Raw genomic sequence first — 19365 nt, 5'->3', positions numbered from 1 at the left:
GTATAGACATCAACACCAAACATAGGATGGATAGACAACACATTCAACATTCTCCATCATAGTTGTACACACATCTGTACATGTGACATCAATGCCAACACCTTTTAGTACTTGAGAGATCAATCTTCTAGTAATCACAACATCCCACAATCATGACACAACACATTAACAACATATGCTTCCATCATCAGCAACAATCTCCGACAGTATCAACAACAACAACAACATATACAATCATGACACAACATATCATAAACATATGCTTCCATCACCAACAACAACATCTACTTCTACCATCATCATGTCATCAATGACAACACACAAGTTGAGCGTTGACATCAATGACAACACCTAGTCATCAATGATAACAATTGCCAACAATCACATGCCAAATTGTTAGGCATATCCTTCAATCCAATGTTAGTGCCAATGAGGGGATCAACATGAGAATATAGAGTCAATAACATGTACAAACAAAGGGAGGAGAAAATCATTTTTCAATCCTTCCTTCGAAGTACAACCAACATAATTTTTTAGCTTGCTAGTAGAGAGAAAAATTGAGGATGACACATACAAGGAACATTTGGTGACAACAATCAGCTCTTTTGAGCACTCCTACACAAATACTAGAGACTACACGCAAGAAGTTTTTTGATGGGCCTCAAACTAGAGATTGTCAATTATTCTTCCTATTGCTTGTTTAGTGAATTGAACCACTGGTCCTCATCCTCCTTGTTCACCTCCCCTAGCCTTCCTCAATCCTTAGTAGGGGTGACTTCCCATTTGCAAGTAGTTCATTGCTTGTGTGTATGTTCAAAATATCTTTGATGTTGAAAAATACAACTAATTGATATTTGAAGGGACTTGGTATGTTTGGTTTACATACAAATGTTGTAACTGTACCATTATCCCTTTATACATGGCTTGAGGGGCACACATATGTTTTCTCAACATGCCCCTTTAATGTCAACTTCTTAAAGCCCAAGTGAAGAGTTAACACCCTCCACTATTTCCACTACAATATATTTATTTGTAATCAGTTTGAGCACAAAAAGCATCTCCAAGGCTAGAGCCAATGGTCTATAAAATGCACAATAAACAATAAACGCTAGATTAACTAGTACAATAATGGGTGCAATGACCATCAAGTTCGTGCAAAATGCTCATCCACTAGGAAAAAGTATCAATTATCACTCTATCAAGAGATGCTTTGATACATTCGCATAACAAAACATGGCTAGGAATGTTCTTCCCTTTAGAACCGAATACGAAAGTTATAAAACTATATTATGAAAGCTTCCAATGAATATGCTCCATAAGAAGATATAAAGAAGGATCCTTGTCCCATCACAAAATCATGCCACAAGAAGCTAACAACGCATATAGTTTTTAATGTTGAAAATTACTAAGGGAAAATAGTTTTATAGAAAAACTAAGAAATTACTTTAGGACAAAATCTTCGCTAGGAAAACTAATTTCACAAGATAAATTATATATGAAATATAATTGATTCAATACTGTACAAGTTTTGTATTAATCTCTAAAACAAATTAGACTAACACATTTTACAGTCTAATGAATCTTCTCATGTCTAAAATTAAGAAGTGCACTGCAAAAGAAGAATAAAGGATTTACTCTATAGGAAAAATCCAAGAACTAAATCTTTAATGATTTATTTATAAAAAAATTGAGAGGCATAAAGTTGACAATAAAAAAAACTCTAAGTTAAGCTCATCCTTTAGATTTGGACATTAATTACGATTTTACATATTTACTATTGTAATGGTAAAAATTGCACGTCTTCTCCTTTTTATTTTTGTTTTTGACTCATAATAAGTAAGCTATTCTTAAATGCATAATCTAGTGTATAAGATGGTATTATTTTGGCATTCATGTGGACAAATGAAATTATCATATCCCTAGAAATTTCATGATATTTAATAATGCCTATTTTTATATTCTGACACTATCCACTCCTTAGTCACATATTAGGAATCAATTTTATATTGTAAGTTTGTCATTTTAGGTAGGCTTGAGAGTAATTTATATGCCTTCATTATTTGAACTATTGTGTCTCTAATTTACTTAATTTTCTTTTAGATTTGGAATTTACAAATATAGACCTTCATTCAATTATTATTTGAAATGAATGATTAAAACTCAAATTTCAAATCTTAAATGTAGTTTGCATTTATTATTTTAAATAATTATAAGTCTTAAGCAAGTTATGCCAGTACATTTATGCCTAAATTTGATACAATTATGATCTCTAAGTTTATGTATTCAAACACTCACATTCTTATTATGTGACATGGAGTCACTTAGAACCAAACAATACCCTAATGTTACAACCTAAGACTTTAACAACAATTGTAAAAACCAACATTTTTACTAAGAGAACCCAACCCTTTTTTTATATTACATTACATGTCTACAATCTTCATTATGCTAGCCTAATCATGAAGGGTGATACCACTCTCATTGGATAAGGTGTTAATACATTGCTATAGTTAAACTGTCACACAATGAGAGGGGGAGATGAAACTATTGTCATAGCATGTGGCCTACAACAATTAATATTCACTAGAATTCAACTTTTATACATGTCGCGTGTACCAATATTGTCAATTTACTGCTAACAACAAACAATAGTACATTAATATAATTAATGACTATACCTATAGCTATACATCGATTACTATCAACCTTACTTATTAAAGGTATCACTACTATCACCACCATTGACAACGATACATTCCCTATATCAACATATTACTTCAGGATGTTACGTTATACATTTATATTTATTTCAAACTTTGCACATACACAATACTATCTTAGTAATACTCCATTGATAAACTTAATGTTCTAGTGTTATTTCTAAAATTTAGTAGTACCAATGTTTATTTTATGTCAACAATGTTTACATTATTAACTTCATTATGAATCACACAATCTCATTAATTATATTTTGATGACATATTTGACAACATTATTATCACTCAATATTATTATATTATTAACATTTTTATTCAATCTTTCAATTTGCTATTTTATTATCTATTATCTATGATATGCTATTAACCATGATAGTACAAATATGGGGAATTGTCTATGCAACAAACTAAAAAGCACTGACAAGACATTTTTTGACAATTATTAAATAGATTAAAAATCAAAACACATTATGATTTGATTTTTAACCTTTTTAATAAATGCCAAAAAACTATCTAGTCAACACTTTTTAGTACTTGCTGCATAGACATTGCCCAAATATGGTCATATGTTCATCAAGAGGAAATTGGATAATTCATAATTTTATTGCTATAACATTATTGTTACATCATATTTTAAACTTGTCTATTTTTCTTCTTCTTTTAATTAAATAACTAGTATCCAAATTCTATTACTAGAGAGATATACAGATTACTTGGAGGTATGATAGGGGAAAGGACCTAGTAGTTGAGCGAGTTTCAATGGATGTGATAGCATTTGTCGATTTAATGCCCACACTTGTTGATTTAATGTCCAATATTTTTGACAACATTGTACCAATAATTGTGACTTTAAAGTTGTTATTGTGATGATGACTACCCATAATTGAATGAAATGTATACCCAAGGACTAAAAAGCAAAGAATCATGTGATGTCACATCAATGCACAAGTATCAATCTCACTTTTTTTTTGGTTGTTTTGGACACCTTGGCCTTGAAACATTAGTTAAAAGTAGGGGACTTGCCAGATAAACTGCTATTAAAAATTGGAAGTGATTTGAAATTTCCATATAGAATTTTGAGAAGTGCAAAGTTAAGGTGCTCAACTACTGGATCCTCTCCCCTCGAAGACATTGGTAGCATGTAGCAATACAAACTTAATTGATGAATATAATCTTTTTAACTATAACTCAAATATGAATTGTATGGACTACTTCACAATGCTTGCAAGTAAAATAAAATAAACTCATGTTGATGAACAGACTCCCTTGAGAAATTTAGGAAGAGGATGAGTGGGAGGTGTATCTCTCTCTAGATGTTATACGCATACCTATTAAATAATTGTGCATTGCAAGCTATTACAAAATGCAAATATTCAACATCATTAAAGTGAAAATGTTTGGTGGAGTCGCTAGGAAAAGAGGGCTAGATGGGACATGGGTTGTTAGCGGGCAAACTAAAAGGTAAGACTTAGGATAGGAAATATGAAAATTAACTGAACAATGGGAAAGGCCTAGGCCATAAGGGTTGGTCACGATGACAAAAAAAAAGTCTCAGGTTGTGACTAAATCGTCTGGTAATCAAGGAAAGCCGGTCAACACAAAAAAAAAATGTAGAACCAACAAATGTTTAAGGGCTTAGGGTTCAAGGATCAAACCTTGCAAACATAGTAAATACCCAAAACCCTATAAATTTATCAAGCTATGATTTTCTAAACCAAAGCAATTAGCCTCTCTTTTGGCCTAATGCTCTACTACTAGAAAATTGAGATCCACAATGGGGATAGAGATAATGTCTTTTTTCTATTTAACACTAGATCCCGCCAATTTATTTTTTACACACGAGTCCCTCATCAAGGCTAAAGTCTAATAATCCACTTGATATTGATCCAAATCCCCAAAATCCATATCCTCTTATTGGGGCAATGATTCCAGTGTTGAAGGAATTAGGTCTAAAGCATTAGGAAAGTTTTTAATAGATAATCCATTCACAAGATCTATATTCAAATTAGAAACAAAGCCTTGTGTTTTTATCTAAAATCCCATGATTCAAATTAGAAACACCATTTTTAGCAATCAAATCCTATGATGGAGAAATAGGGGAGACATTTGCAAGAGTTTTAGAAGATTTAACTAGTGCACAAACTCCATTTGAAACACTTGTAACCCCATTCCCATATTTAATTGAGATCATTTTGTTATTAGAGCCACTAAGAGATTTGAGTTTAAAGAAAACAACTGAATCCACAAAATTGTTACTCATTTGAAACCAATCTTTATCAACCACCAAATCTTGACACCAAACCCCATTAATGGATTGTATGCTGAAAGAACAAGGGACATACGTTTTTTATCTACCAATACACGGATTTTAACCACCAAATACTCCTTGGAGAAGGAAATCTCATGATGAAGAAAACAACCAAAATAATCCACAATTTTTTCAAGAATCATAGGATTTGAAAATTCCAAAGGAAGATGTGGAGGAAAAAACCATAAGGGGATCAAAGAGGAGATATACATTGGATGTGAGAAAAAAGGTTTCCACGAATATACAATAAGGAGATTCTTTTTAAAACCAATAAAAAGATTTGTTGACAATCTTATCTGTGGTTTTGTACAAAACAATCCTCTAACAAAAGAAGACAATATAAAGGGGTAAGTACACTAAGATGGGGGACCAAAAAGGGGTGTTAAGATGCCATGTTTTTTCTCTTTCTTTTTTGAAATCAACAAACTCTAAACTTCGATGAGAAAATGAGGATAGTTACACTCAAAATTTGGAGATGCAACAAGAACAAGAGTTGTAGTGCTCTGAATCTAATTTCTAAACTACCAATTTTCTTTGAAAATGACGAAGATTAAGGGATTCAAACAAGGGGAGCACACAAAGTGGTCCTATTTAAAAAAAAAAAACATAACATAGCATCTAGTGTGCTCCCCATAAAATGTCTAGTTGTTTTCAAAATTTCTAAAATTGTTTTGGTGAGAAATTAGCTAACACCATGTAGTGTATACCAGATTTTTTAATGAATATATACTTTTTTACTAATTTTTGAAGTGGACACATCCTAAAAAACAAAAAATTTGAGCGTTCTCCCCCCTAATTTTTTTGAAAACTAATCAATTTTTTTTTTCAATGTGTAAAATGGAGTTTAGTTTCTCAAAATGTAATTTATTTCTAAATTAGATGAATGCGTAAAAATCTATGCCCAAAATAGAATATGTTGATTTTTGACAAAAAACAGATACACTAACAAAAGAAATTAGAGATGAAAACCTTCACATTATCAAAATGTAAAAAAAAAAAATGGTTGGATAGCTAGGAGAAATATTAACGTCATCAAGATGCTATTTTTGTTTGCATTGAAACATGTGCAAACCTGATGGAGAGCATGACCAAAAATGAGAGAAATTTTCTTTTAAAAAAAACATGTCTCAGGCTTTAAACGGTTGTCCAAGCCTTTGGGTTGGATACCCAAGGCAAATCCAAGACATCATTTGGCTCACACCAAATTACTTTAACAATTTCTCAATACCTCCCTCCCCCCTCTCTCTCTCCCCCCCCCTCTCCCCCGTCCCTCTCTTTGTCAGTGCAATACATACATAAAATATAACATTTGAGTATAAGAAAGGAAAAAAACACTTAATATCTTTTTCCTTTCTTATATTTTCATTTATATTTTATGTATATATTGGCAGGACGTTTGAGATTTTTTTTAGATCTCTAGGAGTTATAATGTAGATTTTAGGTTTTAGAAGATCTTATAAATATTTAGACAGTCGAATTTTAGTAATCAACATTCTTCTATCATCATTCTCTTTCTCTATGTATCTCACCCTCTTTATCTCCCCAAATATCTAGACCTATCTCTTTCCCTCTCTTCTCTCTCTCACCTCTCTCTCAGGTCTCTAGATCTCTCCCACCCTATCTACCTTGTCTTCCCTCCTTACCCCTATCTCTATCTATCCCTCTCTCCCTCTCTCTAATTCTCTCAACCTCTCTTATTGTTTTTTACCCCTCTCTTTCAATTCTCTTGATCACTACCTATCCCTCCCACCCTCTCTCTCTTCCCATCTCTAGGTCTCTCCCTCCATCCCTCTTTAACTTACTACCTCTCTTCCTATCTCATTACCCACATCTCTCTCCCCCTCTATCTTTCTCACCTCTATCTCTACCTTTAGTCTCTTAAAACTCTCTCCCTAGGATTTAGGTCTCTAACCTCTATATCTATCCCCTTTGTAGTTCTTTCCCTACCTCCTTACCCCTCTTTTTCTCTTCGTGAACTTCTCTTTCTATCTCTTCCCTCTTAGAGGTCTCTTAGTCACTCCTTGTCTATCCCTCACTCCTTCCCTCTTTAGCCTCCTCTTTCTCTTTGTTCTTCTTTCTCTCATTTTCTCTCCCTCCACTCTCTGGATCATTGCCTCTCCCTCCCTCCCTCCCTCCCTCCCTCTCCACCTCTCTAACCTCTCTATTCATGTCTTATTACCCACCTCTCTCTATCCCCCTCCAACTATCTTGCCCCTCTCTCTCCCCATCTAGGTCTGTCACCTCTATCTTCCCCTCTAGGTATCTAACCCCCCTATTTGTCCCCTCTTTAGTTCTCTCCCTCCCTCTTCACCTATCTCTCCATCCCCCTTACCTATATCCCTTTAAGAAATCTCTCTCTCTCTCTCTCTCTCTCTCTCTCTCTCTCTCTCTCTCTCTCTCTCTCTCTCTCTCTCTCTCTCTCTCTCTCTCTCTCTCTCTCTCTCTCTCTCTCTCTCCTCCTTCTCTAGGTCCCTCAATCCCTCCATGTCTACCTCTCCCTCCATCCCTTCTTACTCCCCTCTCTTCATTATTTTGTCTCTCCTCTTCTCCCTCCCTCCCCTTTCTATTTTATTAGCTCTCCCTCTTCTTTATATGGTATATGGTATATGTTTTTGAGAATAGGGTGTAGGATATATGGTTTATGGTATAGGGTTGAGGGTATAGGGCTTAGGGTTGAGGGTATTGGTATAGGGTTTGTGGTACAAGATTGATGGGACAAGATTTATTATACATAGGGTTGATGGTATTGCCTATGTTGATACCTCCTTCTATCTCTCCCTTTCTCTTCTCTCTCTTGTATCTCTAGGTCTCTCCCTCCCTTTCTTCCTCTCTCTCTCTCTCTCTCTCTCTCTCTCTCTCTCTCTCTCTCTCTCTCTCCCTCTCCTTATGCCAATATCTCTCTCCCTTACTCAATGACTCCTATTCTCTCTCTCCATTGTCTAGGTCATCACTTTTCCTTCTCACCCTCTCTCACTCTCTCTCCCCCCTCTAGGTTTCTCCCTCCCTCTCCACCTCTCTCTCCCCTTCTATCTCTCTCACATCTATTCCTCACCCTCTATATCTCTCACCTCCCTCTCCCCATGCTCTAGGTCTCACACCTCTATATCTATCCCCTCTCTAGTTTTTTCCTTCTCTCCATCTCTTTCCCTTCCTCTTTACCCCTCTCTCTCTCTTTATGAACTACTCTCTCTCTCTCTCTCTCACTCATTTTATTCTATTTCTCCCTTACCTCTCTACCTCTCCCCTTTCAGATTCTCTCACTCACTCCTTGTCTACCTCTCCATGTCTCCCTCATTATCCCTCTCTTTCTCTTTTTTTCTTCTCTCTCTCTCTCTCTCTCTCTCTCTCTCTCTCTCTCTAGGTCATCAATTCTCTCCTCTTTTATCCCCCTCTATCTATCTGACCCCTTTCTCTCCAAATCTGAGCGTCTCACCTCTTTCTCCTCCTCTAGGTCTCTCACCTCTCTATCTATCCCCTCTCTAGTTATCTCCTTCCATATCCACCTCTCTCTCCCTCCCCTCTTACCACTTTCCCTTTATGAACTCTCTCATTCTCTTCTCTCTCTTCACTCACCTCTCTATCTTCTCCTTCCTTGGGTCTCTCCCTCCCTCCATCCCATTCTCTAAAACCTATAACCTCTCTCTCTTCTCTCTCTCACCTTATTCTCCCCATCTTTAGGTCTCTACCTCCCTCCCTGTTTACCTCACTACCTCTCCCTCCCTATCTCATTACCCACCTCTCTCTCCCTTTATATCTCTCTCACTTTTATATCTCCCCCTAGGTCATTCATCCCTCTCTCCTTAGGATCTAGGTTTCTCACCCCTCTCTCCAAATGCTCTAGCTCTCTCACCTTTATATCTCTCCCCTCTCTAGTTCATTCCTTTCCTCTTCACCTCCCTCCTTTCCTCCTTACCCACTCTTTCTATCTTTGTGAAATTCTCTCTCCTTCACCTCTCTACCTCTCACCTCTCTTGGTATCTTAGCCACTCCCTATCTACCTCTCCTTTCCTCCCTCCCTCCTCTCTCCACTAGTCCTCCCCCACCATATCTCTCTCTCCATCCCTCCCTCTTTACCTCTACTTATCTATTCCTATCTACTTACCCACTTCTCTACCCCTCCATCTCTCTCACATCTATCATTCACCATCTAGGTCTCTCACCCCTCTCTCCCCACACTCTAGGTTTATAACCTCTATATATCTCCCCTCTCTAGTTATTTACCTCCCTCTCCACCTCTCTCCCTACCTCCTTATCCATTATCCCTCTCTCCCTCACCTATCTACCTCTCCCTCTTCCCCTCCTTATCCCTCTCTTCCTCTTTTTTCTTCTCTCTCCCTCTTTTCTCTAGGACATCACCTCTCTTGTCTTATATTACTCTCTACCTATTTCATCCCTCTCTCTATCCATCTAGGTCTCTCACCTCTTTGTCCCCCTCTAGGTATCTCATTCTCTATCTGTCCCCTTTCTAATTGTCTCCCTTCCCATTTATGAACTCTCTCATTCTCTTCTTTCTCCCCTCAACTCTCTATCTCATCCTTCCCTAGGTAGAGAGGTGATGGAGAAAGAGATTAAAATGAGAGAGAGAAGTTCACAAAGAGAGAGAGAGGGGGGTAGGGAGTCAAGAAGAAAGGTGAAGAGGGAAGGAAATAACTAGAGAGGCGAGAGATCTAAAGCCTAGGGAGAGAGGGGTGAGATACCTAGGGGAGATATAGAGGAGAGAGAGAGAGAGAGAGAGAGAGAGAGAGAGAGAGAGAGAGTTACATAGTTCTATGAAGGGAGAAACCTAGAGAGGGGAGAGATATAGAGGTGACAAATGTAGAGCTTGGGGAGAGAGGGGGTGAGAGACCTAGGGGAAAGATAGAGGGGGGGAGAAAGGTGGGTAATGAGACACAAAGAGATAGGTAGAGAGGTAGAGATGGAGGGAAGGACAGACCTAGTGATTGGGAGAGAGAGAGAGAGAGAGAGAGGGTGGGAGGGAGAGGTAGTGATTGAGAGAATGGGGAGAGAAGGAAGACAAATAATAAGATATTGAGAGAGAAGAGGAGAGGGAGGGAGGAAGAGATAGAGATGGGGGTAAGGAGGGAAGGTGAGGTACATTGATGAATACTAAGAGGGGGGGTGAATTAGTATACCAAAAAATACTGTAAGCAAACTTTTAAACAGTTTAGCAGATAACCGATACAACAGATTCACTATTAAACCGGTTAAGATAAATGCAAACCAAATAGCAAACAAAGCATTCACCCACAAGAGCACAATTACCATAACACAATATGTTTGATGTGGAAACCCAGATGGGAAAAACCACGGTGAGCAGAAACTCACAAGTAACTATCTGCAGAATAGAAACCAGACCGGTTAAGGTCATACAATGTTCTTCACCAGGACAGATCCTGTTAGGAATCTAGATCTCTGTTAGGAGATAAGTCCTGTTAAAGACTACTTTGTTAGAGGATTTTAGATCCATAGTTGTGAACCACCTTGTTAGAGGATTTACAAAGGCTTTGCTGGGCCTGCCCGGTTAAGGGTTTCAGTCTTGTCGAAGATGTAAGTAATCAACAAGTGAGTGATCTAACTAATAGTACAGTCTGCTTAATTAGATCCTTGACAGCTCATTGTTAATGCATTTTAGCATTACTTCACTCTTCAATATCTCCACACTCTAACTCTTCACACAGACTTAATCTTCCCTACAATGATCACACATAACCTTTTCAATCACACATCTCACATACCTCTCTCATACAAACCCTAGACATGATGTCCTTATAAAGGAAATTGATTTCATGTCAGTCCAATAGAATTAGACTACAAGTTCCTAGGTTCGGTGCATCTAGACACATTTGGTAACACGACACAAAATCACTGCCAAAGTGTCAGTGGATGATAACTCATCACACATTACAAAAAAACCGGTTGGTAACTCATCACCGAGTAATACCGGTTAATACAATATACCGATTAACGGTTTGTCAAAAATGAAGACTGGTAGATCATACCGTTCCGATCAAAAGTTAACTACCGCTTGGGTCCTTCGTACTGCTTGTGATCCTCGAACTGCTTGGGGTCTCCATACTGCTTGAGCTCTTCAGTCAATCTGTGACCGGTAAACATCTTCTACAAAATACCGATAGTCTAAGGACTATACTTTCAATAATACACAATACCGGTTGGAATAATTACCGGTTCAGTCATAACTCATGCATCAAGAAAGTGTGTGTCCATCATCAAGAAAGTGTGTGTCCATAAAAGACAATCAAAACATCATCAAAATGCCAACAGTACAGAGGGAGAGAGAGTGGGAGAGACCTAGAGACATAAAGGTACAAAGGGAGTGAGAGGGAGGTGTATAAAGAGAGAGATGAGACATATAGTAGAGAGTGAAGGGTAAGAGAGAGAGGTAAAGAGGTAGTGCTAGATGTAGACACCTTAAATTGTCCTTTGATTAAATATTTATTATTTAATCCTTCCACCTCTCTCCTAAATTAAATAAATATTTTATTTATTTAATTTATCTAGCCTTTCCTCTATTTATTAAATAAATACTTTTATTTATTTAATTAATTCATTTACCTTTTCCTTCTTATCCATATGACAACATGTCTCCCTAAATTATTTAATCTTATCCCTTCATTTCAAATTTAACCTCTTAATCCTATTCATTCTTATCCTTCACCCTTCCACCTGTTAGTCTCCTCCCTTCATCTTTACCTACCCTTCACTCTTATTAAGTCTCTTAGACCTATGTGATCTTGGCCTTTCATCTTTAACCTCTTAAACCAAACCCTTCATTTTTAGGATGATCTCTATAAAAGAGGTCTTCCTACTCTCATTTTCCATAACATATATCTTGATAATACCTACATTCTAACAAAATCATTCTAGCATAGATCATCACAACCACATCCATTCTTCCTTGAGCTCTTGTGCAAGTGCAACACAAATTTGAGAGCAACAACATCAAATACAAGATCATGGAGGATAGGAGAAAAATGGGGATAAGCCTCTTATGCATGTGAAGGTATATTGGTTTATTTTATTGTTATTTACATTGTATGATAGTTCTCTATTGAATTTTTTTGAATTAGTTTGTAGATCTAGGGTTTGGTTGTTGGATCTTATTCGGGTTAACAAATAGATTCAAATTCAACATAATCATTTTGGCATGCTCGGTGGGACTTGTCTTTTTTTTTGTAATCAGTTTCTTGAGTTTTGTAGCATTTTTGGAAGTTGTAGGTCGGATCAGTGAGAATTTCACATTTACAAAAGTTTCTCTCGTGTTTAATATTTGTTGCATTTCTGTTGTTGTTAGGATCTTTTGTTTCCGCATACACGGTTATTTTTGTTGCATTTTTGGCAGGTCCTAGCATGTCCTTGGCTATTTCTAGCATGTTTATGGTTTACTAGGGTTTTTGCTAAATTGTTTTGATCTCTAATTTTACTATGTATTTGATCCATTTTCTTGTATATTTGGTAGTTTTGGATGCGTATCTAGTTAATCCTATTGTGTCTTTGGTCATATTAGGGTTTCTAATAAATCTGCAATTTTTTATTTCTGTCATGTATTAGGTCTATTTAGTGGCACTGCTAGTCCTTTTTGCCATGTATTTGGTAAATTCTGGTACGTATTTGGTTAATTTGTTGTATCTATGGTTGTTCTTTTTATGTATTTGATTTTTTCTGTCACATCTCTAGTTTTTGTAATCTTGTTTCTTTTTGTATTTCATCTTTTGCATCTTCAGATTTAGTTTCATCTTTGATTAACCCTTGTTGGATCAATGAGAACCCCTCATGAGAGTTTGTCTTTGATCTTCGTAGTGATATATAGTGGGCCATCAGGTGCATCATTATTCTCACTAAGATCAAAGGTAATGCATAGGTCCTTAGCAGATGTAGGTTTATCAACAAGATTCACCACATTATTGGACTCAAAGACAAGGTCATTGGGATAATATGTAAGAGGCCAAAACTCAGCCAGATTAGTAGAATGGGAAGGGAAAGGATTAGTAAAGATTTGGAGGTTTTGATTAGGAGCCACAAATTTGTTTCCTTTGTCATTCACATTAGCTACAGATATGGTATTGTTATCAATAAATTATTGAATCCTACTCCTTAAGGTATAAGACTTCTTAGTATCATGACCAGGTTGACGATGAAATTGGAAAAAGGCTTTGGGATCAGGATAGGGTGGAAAAGGTTTGGAGGTAACAGTTGTCTTGATGGGAGGAAGTTTCAACATATTTTTATTCATCAATTGTGTCATTATGTTATACAAAGACTCAGAAAGAGGAGTAAATTATTTTCTAAAGTATTCGAATAGAGGGACCACACTTGATGTCATGATTGCCACTTGAGCATTGATGTCGTCATTGAACTTGATGTATACCTTGTTCAGTTTAAACTTTGCAAAATATTATTGAGCACTTTCATTCTTATCAACTAGAACCATTGAAGGAGATGATTCAAATTGATTCACTTGAATCTGACAATTATGAAGCATTGCACACAACTGCATAAAGGAAGTAAAATCAGAAAAGAGAAGATTATCCCTAATGTCTCATAAATTAGCAATAAAATTTCTTTGAACATCTTGATCAGGCATATGATAAACAATTTCAGAATACTAATGTTTATATCTACCAACAAAATCAGTCACTTTTTCTTTAACACCTTGCTTATAATGAATCGAATCAGTCAAAGTAATTTTAGGACCAATATTTTAGGTTTGAGTGAACAATTTAGCCATAAAGTCTTTGATCATGAGAAAAGTCACTACACAAAGTTTGAAATATTTTCACATGAGTCAAGGGATCAATTTTTCCATTATAAAGCTCCAACTGAGGGACTTCCATATGTTTAGGAGGGACAACATGGAAAATGTCATCAGATAATGGGCTTTCTACATCAAATATGACCACATTAAACTTGGATTAGGTAATGGAAGCTTGTTATTGTTGTAGGGATGAAATAGTTTGGGCTAAGTTATTGATGGTTGCTTCGGTGGATGGATTGAAATTGGACATATTGGATTGGGATGAAGGAGTAACTTTGTTTTATATAGGTTAAGGTTGAGAGTAAGCAGGTGGAACACTATGATATGTAGGTATGGGAGATGATTGGGTCACAAGTGGAAGACTCACTAAAGGAGGTATACAATAATTTTGATTAACAAAACTTCCCCTTTGACTAACATGTGTAGGATTAACAATTTGTGTGGAAGTAGTCATGATAGAAGATGTGAAAGTAGGCACACTAGGCAAGGATGTAGGCATAGGAATAGAATGATTGACTTGACTAGTAGCTTGAGTGTAACCAAGGACTTTAACACAACTTTTCATAGGCATGATATTAGTGTAAAAAATATGAGCAAGGCCACACAACAAATCAACACCAATTTATCACTTTGAACCATTGTTTTTAATCCTTCAATTAATGGGATTGCTTTACATTTTGGGTATTGTTGACTCATTCATTGTTGAAGATTTTTAAATTCATTGTCAATCTTCTCCAATTGATCAACAAAAACCCTAACTAGTGATTTGTCTACATCATGACAATTATGAAAAGAATGAGGATAAATGGCATCATTTGTTGGATTAAAAGAACCACCAACATTCTCATGAAATAAGTTATCCAAATTAGGCTCCATATCCTTAGTAATTAAAATTTGGGAATCCTTAATTCTACAACTTCTTCTCATAGTAATATTGTAGGTAGGACTAATGGTAGAAAACTCATGCACAAAGGAGGGAAATTTGAATTTGAATTTAAAATTATGATAAAACAATGCAAAATTTTGTAAAAGTGTTTGATTAACAAGGTAATTAAGCAATTTGATTTGTGAATTTGAAGAATAAATGCATCTAAAGCATAGCATAGCATATCATAAAGATCAGATTTGAAAATAAATTAGAAAAATTATGCAACCCACAAGTAAATTTTAGAATTACAAATTAGGGGTTTTATGAATTCAACCACTAATTTTTTTAAATTCAATTGGAAATCAAACTTGTGAATGTAAACTTGAATTTGTAAATGCATAAACAATTAGATCCAAGAACATAAATAATAAATTATGATGTAAGACACTGGGTTCACCAAAATGTATTGGTGAAAAAATAAGTTTTCACCCAATGAAGTAAAAATGTTGATTTTTTCTTAGGGACTACTACATTAAAGAAGGGTGGATCCAATAGATCTAACCTCAAATCAACTAGGATAGGGATGATAATTCTAATTGGATCCATTGGTTGGAATTTGGTTCCCTCTTTTTAAGTTGAATTGTGAAAGCATTGAAATTAGTACTGAAATTGAAGTGATTATGTATAAACAATGAGCTACAGTTGTCAAATAGAGCCACAAACTTGGATTTGAGCAATATGTGAGTGCTCTGATCTATTCCCAAAAGGCCATCCCAAATAGTAGAGACTAGAATGCCCATCACTCCGGTCCTCCAAACTTTTCATCGTCCAAAGGAAGACTGTCCGTCTTTATGAATAATGTCAATCCTAAAAATTATAGTTTCATACCTGTTCCTTCACATAATAGAGAAGGGAAAATGGTTGGGAATATGTGTTTGCCTTAGGTCAAAAGTTTGTTTTGGAATTAACTATAAAATGTAAATGAATTGTTGTAATGGAAATGATTTCCTTTTGAGGGAAATGCTGAAAATGTCTGAAACACTAATGATATACCTCTTTATGAAGTTTTGTTTGTCTAAATAAGGAATTATGGTTTCATGTAGTCTTCATAAAACATAGGACATGAATGTCATCTGTAATGCTTGAATCTTGAATTCACTTATGCTCCAATGTTTGAAAGAAGACTAGTTTCTTGCTCACTTGAATTTGAATGAATGCTTGATTGATTAGATGTTGGATTGATTGAATTTATATCAAAATGAGAGGGGTAGACCTCCTTTTATGCTTGCCAGTCTAAAAAGAACTTAATTTTTCGAGATGAGCTGACATGGGATCAGGATTCCTGCTCATTTCAAATGACCATTGAGAGGCCCCAAAATGGGCCTTGGTTCTCCCACTCTAGTTCCTGAGGACCAGGGTGCTAGTGCTCTGGTCTTGACTAATCAAGGACACAAAATTTTAGGGGAGAAAGTGTGTATGTTGAAAAAAAAGAGTTTTGTGCATGGTGTGAATAGAATTAGGGCTTTGATAAAATCTCAAGAGACAAACGCCAAGGTAAGGGACCAAACGATTAAAAAATTATAAGATAGTGAAATTTAGGACACTACAAACCCCATGCAAACTGAGTACCCTATGTAACCATCATCTCCAATGATCGACCCCAAATAATTGACAACCCATGGTGACATCTTGTTTGGACAAATATACCCTTTGATAACCCCACCCAAGACTGATGGAAGTGGCTTGCCATATCTTACCATCTCTGACCAACTAACATATCCTCCTTGAATCTCCAAATCCTCATCTTTGAACACTCAACATAGAGTATCTACATCTCCATCCATGTCATAGATAATGAGATCTCTTGCTATAGGTATCCGTAGAATCGTCCAAACATCCTCTAGAGTGACTGACATCTCCCCCGTCAACATGTAGGAGTTGTGCTGACTGTACCATCTTTTTGCTAATGCTAACAACAAACCTAGATTCACCCTAATCTTGGGCATAAAGGTCATGTGCCATAAACCAATAAAACCAAGAATAACATAATACACCTTTTTCAACTCCTATCTCAACTGTTGTGTGCGAGGGAATCTCTATCATGAATCCAAAGGTGGCAAATCAACATGCAATCATGACAATCATTACATCAACAACTTAATCAATTAATCAATTTGAGGGAACTCTTTGATTTAATCAATTAGATAGTCATTCTTGTTAGATGGATCTTTTTATAAAATTTGTAACTTCAGTCCCTAGCTTTGCCAAATACATGGTTTCACCTACAAGGCAAACATTTTCTGCCCAAATATGCACTTTCATGGTGCATATATGTGTTACCAACCATACATGCAGCTTCACCTACCAAGCACATGTTTTCTGACAAATCACACACTTGAATGCCACAAATGCAATATTATTAACCATATACACATCAATAACCATAGATGTGCCTAGACCTACTACGCATTTACGCACCCTATATGTGTTAGGATTGACCATAAACATGTTTTCACTAAACCCTACTCTTTCTGCATTTTTGGTAAACCTAACTTTGACTCCTATTAATGAAACAATGAATGCACATAATTGAAAAAAGGAAGATGTACTTACTGGATCGTTGTACTCCTCTAGGGGTAAGTGCACAAAGATGGTGGTCAAAAAGGGGGGTATAAGTGGACACTTTTTTTCTGAAATCAGGTGAACTTGAACTTGGAGGCAAAATTTGAAAGTCATCCACTCAAGATATGAAGATAATCAAAGAACAAATATTGTAGTACTCTGAATCTAGTTTCCAAACTACTAAACTTTTTCAAAATTGGATAAGATTAAAGGGGTCAAATCCTTCGCGCACGAAAAACAAACCCTGATTTTTTCAGAAAAACATAACATAGTGTCTGACGTGCGCATCAAAAAAGTCATATTTAGATTATGTATTTTGAAAAATCCTTTGGCAGAAAGATAGTTAAGAGTGAGCACTAGAAGATGTGTATTTTTTTGTAATTTTTTGTTGAGTATTTTTTTTTTATGATTTTTCCGATAGAGCACATCTTGAAAATTAGGTATTTGTTCGTGCGCGAAGTATAAGTTGCACTAAAAAAATCGAAAATGCAAATTTTTTTAAAAAAAATTGTAAAGAATCAAGTTCACTACAATAATATATAATTTTTTTAAAATTTGGATAATTATATCAAAAGTATTTTTAAAAAATGGTGCACGTATGTCTGTGAGAACTATGGAGACACTGGTAAAAGAAATTCAATAATAATATGTTATTGTTGTTCAAATTTTTTAAAAAAAATATGGTTAGAAAGCTCAGAAGATGGGTGAAAATATGGGGGAAATTTTAAAAATACCCACTTGATGATGTGTAAACTTGATGATGACAAAGTCGAGAAACCAAATTGATAAAATAAAACACGCCAAAAAGGAGGGAAATGGAGGGAAATCAAACTTCCAAACCGTAGCTTTGTCATCCAAGCCTATTTCCAAGCCTAAACAGACAAAAGCGCGTACGGGGTACCTATGGTATAAAAAGCACGTACGAGGTACTTATGGTGTAAGAAGCGCGTACATTCTATGTTAACTATAAAAAGTACGTACGCGCTATTTGTACTATAAAAAGCGCGTAGGCGCTATTTGTACTATAAAAAGCGCGTAGGCGCTATTTGTACTATAAAAAGTGCGTACGTGCTATTTTTACTATAAAAAGCGCGTATGCGCTATTTGTACTATAAATAGTGCGTATGGGCTAAGTTTGTTTAAATTTTGGGAGTGTGTATAATATGCTATTGTATATATATATAATATGTGTATATACATATAATATATAATTTATATATAATATAAAAAATAAAAAATATATAATATTTATATATATATATATATGTATGTATATTTAATAATATATAATATATTAAATATATATACACACATATGTGTGTATGTATGTGTATTGTCTCCCTCTCTCCCCCTCTCAAGCGCATACAAGGTGCCTCTCTCTCTCTCTCTCTCTCTCTCTATCTCTCTCTCTCTTCCTCTCCCTCTCTCCCTCCCTCCATCCCCTCTCTCTTTCTCTCCCTCCAATATATCTTCTTTTTGTTTGCATATATATAAGGTGATAAGAAGATTGACAAGGTGGTCGGTTTTCTTTTTTTTTAAAAGAAGATAGGATATAAAGTAGAACATTTGAAGAAAATGAACATATTGGTTGGATAATATTTATGGGTCGTATGGTGTACTAAGGGGTCATATGGTGTATTATGACCCCTCAGGTGTCGTTATGGGTCATATGGTGTTCTATGATCCCTTAGGACACCATATGACCTCTTAGGACTCCATATGGTGTCGTTCTGGGTCATATGGTGTCCTAAAGGGGCATATGGTATTCTATGACCCCTTAGGATACCATATGATCCCTTACATGTCATTAGAGGTCATATTGTTTCCTAAGAGGTCATATGGTGTCCTATGACCCCTTAGAACACCATATGACCCCTTAACACACCATACGACCCATAACAACACCATATGGTGTCCTAAGGGGTCATAGGATGCCATATGACCCCTCAGGACACCATACAACCCATAACAACACCATATGGTGTCCTAAAGGGTCATTTGGTGTTTTATGACCCCTTAGGACACTATTTGGCATCATTATAGGTCCTATGGTGTGCTAAGGGATCATATAGTGCCC

Source organism: Cryptomeria japonica, chromosome 10 (assembly GCF_030272615.1).
Source record: "Cryptomeria japonica chromosome 10, Sugi_1.0, whole genome shotgun sequence".
NCBI classification, from domain to species: Eukaryota; Viridiplantae; Streptophyta; class Pinopsida; order Cupressales; family Cupressaceae; genus Cryptomeria; species Cryptomeria japonica.
Note: the sequence above shows the minus strand (reverse complement) of the source record.